The sequence below is a fragment of the Diuraphis noxia genome, unplaced genomic scaffold, assembly GCF_037042655.1.
Source record: "Diuraphis noxia isolate RWA-SAM2 unplaced genomic scaffold, SU_Dnox_SAM2 contig0002, whole genome shotgun sequence".
Taxonomy (NCBI): Eukaryota; Metazoa; Arthropoda; class Insecta; order Hemiptera; family Aphididae; genus Diuraphis; species Diuraphis noxia.
In genome coordinates this window covers 19093822-19106849 of record NW_028301712.1, presented here as the reverse complement: position 1 = coordinate 19106849, position 13028 = coordinate 19093822, and the positions used below count along the sequence as shown (strand labels likewise).

Sequence of the window (13028 nt, the reverse complement as noted above, 5' to 3'; positions counted from 1 at the left end):
CAAATTGTAAATAAACATTTAACCAATGACATATTATAATAATAAATACAACGTACGTGTAAATATGTATAAAATCCACAATATTGCCACTACGGAATCAACTATAATTTTATGTCAGAAATATAATATATTTATACTATTATATTCATTAAGTATTCATACTCGTAATACATTATAATATAATGTAGCGACGATAATAGTTAAATAACTAATAACTGTTTTGCGTTCCAACAATTAATATTTTTAGCATATCTAAAACGTGTAATTTTTTCAGGCGCAGCTTGCGCAAGCAGTGAAGAAACACAATATACATTTTGAAATCTACTGCGTAAATGTATAATTAAGCCATTTTGTAGTTAGATACCTCGCTAAGTGCATGTTTTAAGTTCCATGAACATCCATTTATTATCCTTATATTACTAGTTACTACATATTGAATCTACATTAAATTTTTAGAGCAATTTTACTTTTCATCAAAGTATTTCCAAAAAGAAAAAGATCAATTTTATAACCTAGTTCGTCTACTAAAGATAAGTAATCTCTATATTGAAAAATAAGAACAACTTTTCTACATTCGTGTATGCATATGAGTTTTTTGTTTTAGTCTTTACGGAAAAAGTTAAGTAATGAACGCTGTTATTTTAAAAGTTTCTTTAGATCTTTCACATACTTAGAAGAAAGTGGTTTTTAAATTGAAAATAAAAATGTATGTTTATAACACTATTGATGTATTTTATTGACTTAACTGTATTACGTATTATTATATAAAGTACTTTAAAAAATATAATATATATCAAAGTAAAAACTCTAATATTGCTAAGTATTTAATACCACATAGATTTTTTAGTAAACTTCAAAATTGTTTAAAATGTAGAATTTAATATATAAAATCTAATATCCAACTTTATGTTTTTTCATATCAATTCTTATAATTGTATCTTTTAAGAAATATATATATTTGAATTTATTGAAAATATTATTCCAAGTTAAATAAACAAAAACTATTTTTTATTTGCAAAATCCAAAACTTAAAAGAATAAATTACTTCACAGTTTTCATAGTACATATATTTTCAATATTTTTCTTTGTTGAAATTCATAACACAACACTTTCGGAGAAACGATTTTTCACAAGATTCGTTTAGTTCGTTCTATTGAGTATCCGTATACAAGGATAATGCTGTCAGGAATGACAAATGAAAAACAACTTGTGGTCCCATCTTATTTGTAAATATTATCAAATAAGAAATTCGTATTATCACGTCTAGATGAATAACTAAATAAGCGCAATCAATAATATGTTTGGTTTTCAAATTCCATGAATGTTTTTACTTATATCTACTTCGTAAACTCCAATGATTTAAAACAAAATGTAATGTAATACCATGGAATACTAAAAAAAAGTTATTTTTCGTTGAAATATCTATTTAGCCAAATTTTAACTTAAAATTTCCGCAAAAAATCGTGCATATATTCTTAATTTTTTTAATTTTTTGTTTTCAGTATAAACTGCTGTTGGGAAACGTTTTATTAAATATTTACGTTTTTTTATCAAACAAATAATTTTTGTCGACACTTACTAACTTACTAAAAATTTTAAAGTTTAAAAAGATTTAAAATATTTTTAATGTTGTATAATGTCGAGAAAACGTATAGTAAGAAATATAATATAATATAGTGTACATTTAATGTATCTACGTTTATTTGTTTTTGAGTTTTAAAACTAGCCTTCCTTCCTCGCCAGTCATTTTGGTAAATATTGGAAATTTTCATCCAATTTTCTAGCAGAAACCAACCCAAAAATAAAAATAAAAGAATTTTTCCCCATAAGAATAAACTGTAATATACATAATTACTGCGCAAAACACGCATACATAAAAAGCACTTATCATTGTAAAATCAATTGCTATGCGCAGGGTCTAATATACTGTAAAATTAATGCTATTTACTATTTATAAATATTAAGCAAAATTGTATATGTCAGACACAGCATATCGATTTAACATGGTACGTATAGCTAAAACTACATAACATATAAATATTATATTATTTTTTACATTCGTTATACAGCCGCTAACGATAAAATCTATGTTTTTCACATGTTGATAATTTCTCTTTTATTAATAAATCTATGTGTTTTTTATTCAAATTATTTTTATGTTCAAAATAAAAAGATCTAACAATAGTTTTATCATTTCCGCTATTATATCACATACATAAAAAATATTGCTTCGATACATAAATATCAACGTTTTGTATCTAATTTATCTTTACAAATGTATCATCACACTGTTTTTTTTTTCATCTAATGGAAACATTAATTGACAAACAAAATATATCATTGTAATATCTATAGTAGTTATAAGGTATCTAATATACTTAGGTAATCTACAACATTGAATTATTATTGTATAGTAACTCTTATCCTTGGTATATATAAGGGGTGTCCAACCTTTTGTGAAGAGTGGGCCACATCATATAGGTAGAAGTTGTTGTGGGCCACATACTTTTTTTTAAATAATAATACATTCAAATTTAATGATTAAATTATATTCTATAATACAACAATACATTTTTTTTTTTTTTATAATTTTACTATAGCGAATAATAAGCAGAAATATTTTTACAGGTATTAATATTTAATTATATAAGTAATTACACAATAAAATATATTTATTTATAATAAACGTGTACATCGGCCTTTACAGTTTATTAGATGTTTTATAATTTTATATTCTTAAAATAAATTTGTTCTCGTAATATTAATATGTTATATACAATTAATTCATGGTTTTTAAATTGAAGTGATGAAAGCCGCATCAAAATCTACAATGGGCCACGGGTTGGACACTCCTGGTTTATATAATATTAGGTAGTGGCATGTTAAATCATAATATTCCATTAATGTATTTTACGATTTTTAATACTTTATGACTGCTTAAATGCTTTAAATAATTGATTCATTTAGTATTTAGAATGCCAATAATACGCGTTGTGGAATGACTAATCTTTTCAGGCCCCCTATATGTAGTGAATTTTGAATTTGAAATATTAAATTTCTGTTTATAAACATTCCAATCCACACAAATTTTCCAGAATAAAACTCATCAAAAACTAAAAAGTAATGGCCGAGATTAACATATTAAATCGGCACCTGATGTTAAAATATCTCCACTTACGTATTTTAAAAACTGAAAAAAAAATTTTAATAGTTCCCAAACTATTTAACTTTAAATTATCTATTTGAATGTGTTTTTATTACTGTGAGCATAATGCACTCGACTTCTATGGTAGATATATTTTTATTTCAACTAAATATTTTTATCTACATTTTAACCGAATAAACGCATTATTTTTTATAAACGTATACCTACTAAAAAAAATATCTAACAAAATGTATACATTGTGAAGGAATAATAAAAAATATATAACAAAAGTCAACAGAAATGTACAAATGAGTTATATTATGAATGACGCAATGTGCCTGGATGTTAAATATTGAACATCGCCTAAGTATATTAATTTTGTTTGAACATAAAAATAATAATCTGAATAATGAATAATAATAAAATTTGAAATATAAAACTGATATTACGTTTTAATACTGTACAAAAATACAAATTTGTAACAATTCAGAATACTGACCAAATTTGAAACAAAAAGCATATAACCTAACGTATTTAAATGTTTATATATAATTAGGTAATAATTTAATAAATATGATTTCATTAAATAAAATTAATCATCAAAGTTTATATTTTAATTAATAAGCATTGGTTAACCAAAAATATAGAATTATTTTGTTCTTAATATTTTATATAAATTATATATAATATATATACTAATAAAAATATACTTAAAAAATATTTTAAGAACAATTAATATTTCTTTATAATTATTTAAATATTTAAAGTTATGTCAATAAATTTATCCGTGAAATTTTATATTTATTAATATATAACAAATTATAATCACATTTATTTATTTGTTAATATACATTTTTATAAAAAGAAATTATAAGTTATGTACATAAATATACATAAATTCACGTAAAACCTTTATAATATCGTAACTGTAGGTCGTATGTGGTTGGAGTATATTATGCACAGTTAGGAGTTGTTTTTTATTATTTTATTCAAAACTAAAATTTAGTCTTTATCATACTCACTAAATCAATTTGACATTTGTGTAGGTTATTATGTTTATGCTTTTTAAACTTATTAATAGTTCTAAAATCTTTATAAATGTAATTTTTCAGCAGAGTCATTGATGTGCTTATTGTAGACTATTGGTTGTAATCTCTGTATAAGAACATATTATTCTTTTTTTTAGTTTTAGTTTTTGTTTTAGCAAAGCAAATACTAAACTAGTTGTATACATAATACAACCCTTTTAAATATTTTACTTTTCATACAATTTTCAATCAGCTTACTTGATAATCGCGATAAAAGGTTTAGATCAAAACATGCTTTTAAACAAATTTTGATTACTTATTTTTGAGCGAAACTTGGTCTTCTCACGATCATTTTTCAAATGCTATAATTTATTACCTCTATTAAAATACTATTCCGAATCACCCAACCGTGTTTTTTTTTATTTTTTTTTTATCGCAATACTTTCATTTCTGAGTGTTGCGAGGATCTTTCTGTTACATTATAATATGTTAAACACCTTTGAACTATAGGTAAAATGTATTATATTTTTTATAATTCTGACCTTTTTCTTAAATTATGCACACTAAAACATTGGATATATTTTATGGTTCCGACCTGGCACCATATCAGAAGCTTTTAAATTTAACTACGTCAGACGAATAACACATCTGGACATAATCTGTGTGTAAGTGACTTAGCCATTTCAAAGTGTTCTATTCATATAATGGCTTTCCTTAAGTTAATATTATTATTACATATTTTTATGTGAAATCGCAGTAGTTCGTTAGTCAGATATTTTTTGTTAAATATGTATTTATATTATGATTTTCATCTAAGTAAAAACATAATTCCCTTTTATTAAATGAATACCTAATATACATTTTTATACTATAAGAAGTTTTTTGTAAAATATGAATATCGTTATGTCTTATTAATTTATTTTGAACTATTCTGTTCTTTTTCATTTTATATATTATTTTATATTATAATAGATTCGCATAAAATAAACAAGATGATTCACCAATCACAAAGATCGCCAGGTTATTTGATAATTGACATTTTTTAATATCTCAAAAGCCACTTTTTTTAATTCTTGGTTTTGTTTGTACTACATGACAAGTTTCCTGTGGCAATACAAATTTCTAAATTTTAACTGTAGATAATTTAGTGGAAAATCTTTTTGAAAACGTAAATTTACTTAATTTAAAATTTGAATGAGCAGTTTTAATGTTATTACAATTTTTCACCAGTCCTTAAAAATGGTTTCTTTTTAAATATAAAATAGTTTTAATATACCTATTTAATATAGTATTTATTATATTTTTATAAATTATTAATATTAATAATAATCATATAAATCAGTAACATTTTTAAATCCCCATTATATCATGGGAACTATTATATTTTAGTACAAAGGTAGTTTAAACCTCAGAATTAAAAGTTAAAAGACCGCATGCATTATGCATTTTAATTCTAATACGTCAACATTTTCAGAAAAACAATTAATTAATAATGTACAGTAGAAAAACTTTTTATTAGAAAAATAAAAGTTTGTATCGTCACATGACACTCTTTATGTACCTAGCACAAAAAATCTCAAGAGTTTGAAAATATAAACTCAATACCTAATTTATAATGTATTTAAAAAACTCGTGACATATTGGAATAAAAAAGTAGCAAGCGTACTTGGTTATTTTTAATAGTAAATCATTTTGTTTAACATAGGTCATATGCTTTTATGTATAAGAAGTATTTTATTTGTTGAAATAATACAATGGTATTTATATCACTAAAAAAATACTGAAGAGGAAGATCTCACTATAATTGAAATGATTTCGTTATTTACACATCACGTATGTATCTGTCCCAATAATTCTGAAATTTCGTCTAGACATCTTATTCCAGTTTTTCATGGTTTTAAATGGTAGACTATTGTGACAAGAAGGTTAGACTGTGAATCCAATTTTGGGTAGAATCTTAGATGGTAAATAGAACATTCATGTAAATTATGTCTATAATTCGATTTTAACGAAGAGATACATGTGTACAGTGGAACTATATTATTGAGAAATGTTATATGTTGGTAAAAAGTTAACTGTTTGTTTTTTTTTTTTTTTTTTTTTTTTTTATAGTGATTAAAACATTCGGTGTTTTTTGGACATAAAAAAATAAACTTTTATACATTCTTATATAACTCTTAGAACGGATTTAACTATATTTTAATTCTAAATTATTAGTATGGTGTATGGATAATTGATTTAATTTTTTTTCTTTGGTTTGTTTCAAGAATATAATAAAAAAAAAACTATCATTTGATGTCAGATTCATAAAAAAATATTTTATAATTTCTTTTTAGTGATATTTTTATAGTTGGAAATAATATTATTAAAATGTTATATTTGTGTGAGAGCATAATTTATTTAGTAAGAGTATCCAAAATTTAATGAAAATTTATATTTTTATGGATGTACCAAGTGTTTTAAAATGAATATGATGGTTTTAGCTTTAGGCAATAATCTTTCTATACACTTATCTTCATTGCGATTAAGTCTCGTGGGCATTATTTGTTTGTGTAGATTTCTTGAGTGGATGTGTCTGACACACTTGCATTGTTTTTTTTAAATTTTGTATGGAGTGCAAAAACTATTGGTTTTATGACGTTGGATTTTTCAACAAGCACTTTTACAAGTAGTAAATTTGATTCAGCATATGTTGTATCGATCAAAAACAAAGATATATCGAAGTTTGTAGTCAACATCGCATTATTCTAATATTTTTAAAATTTAATATAACGAACAAAATATGAAAATATATACACCAAACGGGTCGTTAAATACCACTTAGGTTTTTTTAAAGTAAGATTATTATTATTGTTTAAAACCTAAAAATAAAACCAATCAAAACTATTTACGAGTAGGTACTTCAATTTTATTTTTTTTTTGCTGGGTATTTTGTAATTTTAAGTTTTCAATATAATATAATATTATGATATGATCTGGATTGTATAGACTGATGCGTAGAGTGGTGAAACAATACAATTTTAGCATTATACTTGTCATATCTATTCATGTTATCATATTAAAATTTAAAAGTAAGAGATGAGTATAGTGTGACTGTATGGACACTATTTGCAAGAGATGCTTGGGGGTAATTATTACCTATGATATAACATTTTATTTTATTAACCCAAAAAGTCTAGATAATTTACATGACCAACAAAACGCAAATTGTTATTTATCAGATTTTATTGTAATTGGCACATGCCAAAATATTAAGACATACTAATAAATTAGTATATCGTATAGACTATATATTATTATTGTTAGGCTAACTGATAAATATTTAAGCACGCTATATATTAATAGAAAAAGGCGAGATAGTAATGTCTTTTTTTTATGAAGGCGTGAATCAAAATAGCTTAGGAACCCGTAGATTAGGTTATTAAAACCACGTGTTTACGGGCTAAATCTCTTCGTGATATGATGTTTATAATATTAACTGAAAACTGAAACATCCGCCAACTTAAATTTGTTATAGCATAAACGTGACTGACAAATCTTATGACTGCAGTTTTTAAATAAGCGTATTAAACTCACAAAAAATATCAATAGAAAAATATCGATAGATTTTGACGTCCATAATATTTTTAAACTAGAAAATATACAAACATAAAATCAATCATGATAATAACAGCAATTTTTGACGAAAAAATGTGCTTTTCACCACTTGTGTGATTTTAGTTTCTTGACAGTATGTACTTAGTTCATAATTTATTTTGTAACAAGATAAAGTATTATAGTATGAAATATTAAGTTAGATGTATATTAGTGTGCAAAATTTATAATAATGAATCTTTAACCATTATTTTGATTAACCAAATTGGTAAATGTATTAATATATACATATATATCGCTCAACAGACTTTAAACTATCATTATTGACCCTAAAAATCCTAAATTTACTGTCAAATTTACTATTTTAAAGTTTTAATAAAGATTCAGAAAAAAAGCTAATATTTGATAATATCTCCAATTTTCTATCGCCTATTTTCATCGCAGAATTAATAAAAAATAGTATATAAAACCTCTTATGTCTTACTTAGTAAACTTTTTATGAAATACTTTCTATTTAATTGGAAATCTTTAGGTTAAGTTTGGTAATTTTTTTTTTTTTTTTGAGATTGTTGGTACAATTAGAGACTGGAATGGGCTGGTCACATATGGCGAGATAAGGACAGCCAAATGAGACAAGTTGTGATATATAAACCAAATAAAACACGCCCAAGAGGAAGACCACGTCAGCGTTGGATAGATCGGGTAAAAAAAGACCTAATGCAAGTAGATTAAACTGCAATAATTGAGGATGCAGGCAACAGAGACCGATGTAGAGGCTTAGTAGAAGTAGCAAAGGGCCTTAATGGCCTGTAGAAGCTAAAAAAAAAAAAAATAATCAGTGCATACAATATTAGTAAATGAGCCGTTTTTTTCAAAAATATTCTAAGTTAATATAGTGAGACTATTGATTTTTTTTTTTTAACTCTGAAAATAAAAAATAATAATGACAAAAACAATAAAATCATGAGTAGGTAACTAAGTAAATATAAACATACTTGTAATGCATAATACAGGCGTAGGGAAAGTGGCGTCTCCATCGCACGGTGCATCTTAATATATGTGCCGCAATAGCCCTACCTTGACCTTAATTGGTTGGGGCAGACTGATCCTACAGGTTGGAGGTTAATACGTTGGGCCAACCACCCATCCAGTGTAAAAAACACCTTGGTTAAGAAACCACTAAAAAACAAGCCTCGGATATGGACTAATAAAGTGTATAAAGAAATCGAACCAGGAAACGGAATGAAATTGGGATCATGGAACGTTAGAACTTTAAACACACCGGTTGCATTGCAATATGTTTTAGATACAGTTAAATCATATAAAATACAATTATTAGCCTTACAAGAAGTAAGATGGCCTAATAAAGAAAATATGACATTATTCTACAGTGGAACAGATAATGGCGCAAAAGAAAATGGAGTAGGCATGATTGCTTAGTACCACACGTTAAAGTCTATAAACTAGTTAATGACAGAATATGTTATATACTTTTAAATGGAAAATATTTCGATATTACAGTAATATCTTGTTATGGTCCTACTGAAGAAAAAGAAGATGAAAAAAAAGACAAATTTTATGAGGAACTGGAAGAAGTGTCTGACAGACTACCAAAACGTAGTATCAAAATATTTTTAGGCGATTTTAATGCTAAAATTTGCTGAGAGACCAAGTATAGACCAACGATAGGCAAGGAAAGTCTTCATGAAGATAGTAACGACAACGGAACACGATTAATTAACATGGCAATGTCAAAAGAGTTAGTGATCAATAGTTCTTATTTTCCCCGAAAGCACACATGTGTATCTCCAAATGGATTAACTAAAAACCAAATAGATCATGTTATGATCAGTAAAAAATATATGAGTTGTATTTTTTCATAAATATTCTGTTTGTGAGACTTTTGATTTTTTTTTTAACTCTAAAAATAAAAAAATAACAATAACAATAAAATCATGAGTAGGCAACTAAGTAAATATAAACATACTTGTGATAATATACTATTTAAAATGTAAATATTATACCTGATTGCGTTATTAAAACGCAAACATAAATATTTACTCAATAATTATCTAATTGAAGTGTAATATTACAATCGTGTTCGCTGAACTACTTTGTTTTAATTATAATTATATATTATATAGCTGAATTACCCGTCGTTGCCGGGTTTAAGTATATAAAATATGTATATAACCTGCCAAGATTAAATTTTGTTAAATCTATTGAAATTTAAATTAATTAAGATTTTTGAAATAATATTTTATACATATCATTATTATCATAACCTATTCTATAAGTTATAGGTTTTGGCAGCAGAAGCTTTGTTCACGATAAATTTTAGCACTAAAGGTTCAAAATAAATGTTTTACTAATAGTTTTTCAATATGTTATCTACAAAACTTCTTTGTAGACAATGTTCTTCACTGATCTATTAGTAGGCGACAAAATCACCAAGCTATTGGGTGAGCTTACGCGTGAGCAAGCTACGTAGAACTGCCCATGTGAAAAAACAGTTTTCTCGCAAATCTATTCCTGCAAATTTAAGAGTTTGGCCTTGAGACTTGTTTATAGTCATTGCAAAACAGACTTTCAGGGGAAACTGTAATCGTTTAAATTCGAACGGATGATCATTCGGAATTAAAGGGATTCGTGATACAAACACAGTTTCCCCTTTTGCACATCCTGTTAAAATTGTGGCTTCTACTATATTGCGATTTGCGATGTAAAGCTTTGACATTAAGCCTGGTCCCATTGCACAGTTTAGGCGGTTTCAAATTTCGCAACAACATAATAGGTGTGCCCACACGCATAATAAGCCTATGATATGGCATGCCCGGTGGTTTCAATGAATTTAAAAATTCAACCGGATAATTAGTTGCAACGTCCATGTTGACCACCGTATCTATCGAAGTATATACTTTTTCTTCCCCTTCAAAAGACATCAGCAGTGTATCATTGATAGCCGCCGCTTGGTCATTTTTTGGAGTGAGTATAGCACGTTCACACAACCATTCCATAGGCTTATCATGAATATGAGCAATATCTGGATACATTTTTGATATTAAATCCTGAACCGTAGTTACAACTGTGCACAAATTTTCTGGTATAGTTATCATTTCATCAAACGATGGATAATCACCATTGCCAATTTCAAGTAAAAGATCTGCAAATCCACCAGCAAACTTTTCCTCTCCCAAGTGTACCCTCATATTTTTTGACAGTTTGAGTATATTAATCTTAGGCCATAAAATAGATCTTTTAAGACATGACTTGACTTCATCAGTTCTGGTCCCTTTTGGTACTACTGGTAGAGTCTGCCTAAAGTCTCCAGCCGGTAAAACCGTTACACCACCCATTAACCTACATGTGGGAAAATATTGCCAGCTGCAAACAATTTGCAGTAACCACCGTAGACAGTAGGATTTTCCATATCACAAACATAATCCTCAGGAATAGAAAAGTTGTCACAATATTATGAGTTGTAAGACATATTATTACAAAGGTATTCCAATTATCAGAGACATACGCAACAAGTTTACTTCGGATCTCCTGGCATCTTTCTTGAGTCTTATATAAATTAAAGGAAATCTTCATTCAATAGATGACATTTTTTATAAATGAAAGTGAAAAAAATAACTGAATAATAAATAATGTCTTGTGCCCATATTTGGGTATTGCCAATTAAAACCTCTTATCACTAATAAAAATAATAATAATTTAATAATATAAATAAATAAATATAATATTAATAATACTAGATATTGCTTGATAGATAGCGCCACTGTTGTATACTTACAACCACTTAATTTTACCTTTAGGGGTTGAATTTCCAAAAATCCTTTCTTAGCGCACGTCTACATCATAATAGCTATCTGTATGCCAAATTTCAGCCAGATCCGTCCAATGGTTTGAGCTGTGCGTTGATAGCGGTCAATCAGCTTACTGTTTTATATATGCAGATTATACAACTTATTCATTTAAAATATATTATACTCATGATATTAATGCAGTAAATAATGCAATTGCTTACAAAATAATCCCTTAATTTCTTATTTAAACACTATTGTGACCCTAATCTTATTCGTGATATATGAATAAAGGTGAAAGAGTTATGGACAGAAAACAGTATAGTCTATTCAAATAATTTGCCAGTGTACCATAATAAATTGAATACATTAAAATTTAATACTCATTGACAAGATAAATTAGGTACCTGTGCCATCTATTCGTTATGTTGTTACATTAATCAGGTAAACTTATATTTTTATTGTTTCGTTGATAATAATTTTTGTATAAAAATGACAGTTCTTATGTTTACAACTTCAGAAGCAAGTCAGCAGAATAATAAAAAATAATAATCCAGAGATTAAACTTTAAAATATACATTCATTTTTTATGTTTTTGAGAATTTAAACGTTAAACAATTTTAATGTTTAACATTAAATGGTACGTATTTTATTTTTCCGTATAACTGTTAGATAAATGCAATTTTAATTGTTCATTTAGTATCTTACGTTACCAACCAGAAGAAAAAAATAGGGAATATCTCTTATATATTTTTATTAATTATATTATTATATGTAGTATAATTGTCGACAATGCGTTATATACACACTATATACAATTCGTAGTACATTAAATCTTTAGAGCTTAACCGGTAGCAAGCTATAAAGTTTTATTTATTAATTTAACTAGACTTGAATATTAATATATTTATTGTGTGATACTCTTAGCATTAAAAACAAAAATGGAATACCATAAAATTTTTGTTATTTTATTTAATGAAATAAATAATATTTTTAATATATTCTAGTTTAAGAGAAATTTTTCTAATTATATAAATTTATTAAACAGAAGTAAATAATCGAATATTGACGTAGGAAAAGTGGCGCGCCCATCGCTCAGTACACAACATAGTGCTCTGCAATAGCCCCACACTGACTTTAACTACTTGATGTGGTCCGGCCCTTCTGGCAGGAGATTTAGAATAGTGGTAACAACCCTATATAGTACAAAACTACATGTTCAGGAACAACCAAATTTGTCTAGGGACAGAATTCTTGGAAAATCGACTGGTAAACGGAAAACGGACTTCTCTTTTGGAACTTGAAACTACGCACACTATATAAACGTGGAGCAATTCATAACATAGTGAATAAAGTTGAAAAATAGAATAAAGCTAACAGTACTACAAGAAGTTAGATGGAACAATACGGGGATAATAAATATAAACGATACAACTATCTTCTATGGTAACTGCA

The 13028-nt window shown here is 26.4% G+C and overlaps 1 protein-coding gene across 6 annotated transcripts in view; it reads right to left on the bottom strand.

Moving 5' to 3' along the window:
• SK (small conductance calcium-activated potassium channel) overlaps positions 1-13028 on the bottom strand; it is a 305985-nt gene that overhangs the window by 274460 nt on the left and 18497 nt on the right. The gene's annotated exons all lie outside the window — the stretch shown is intronic.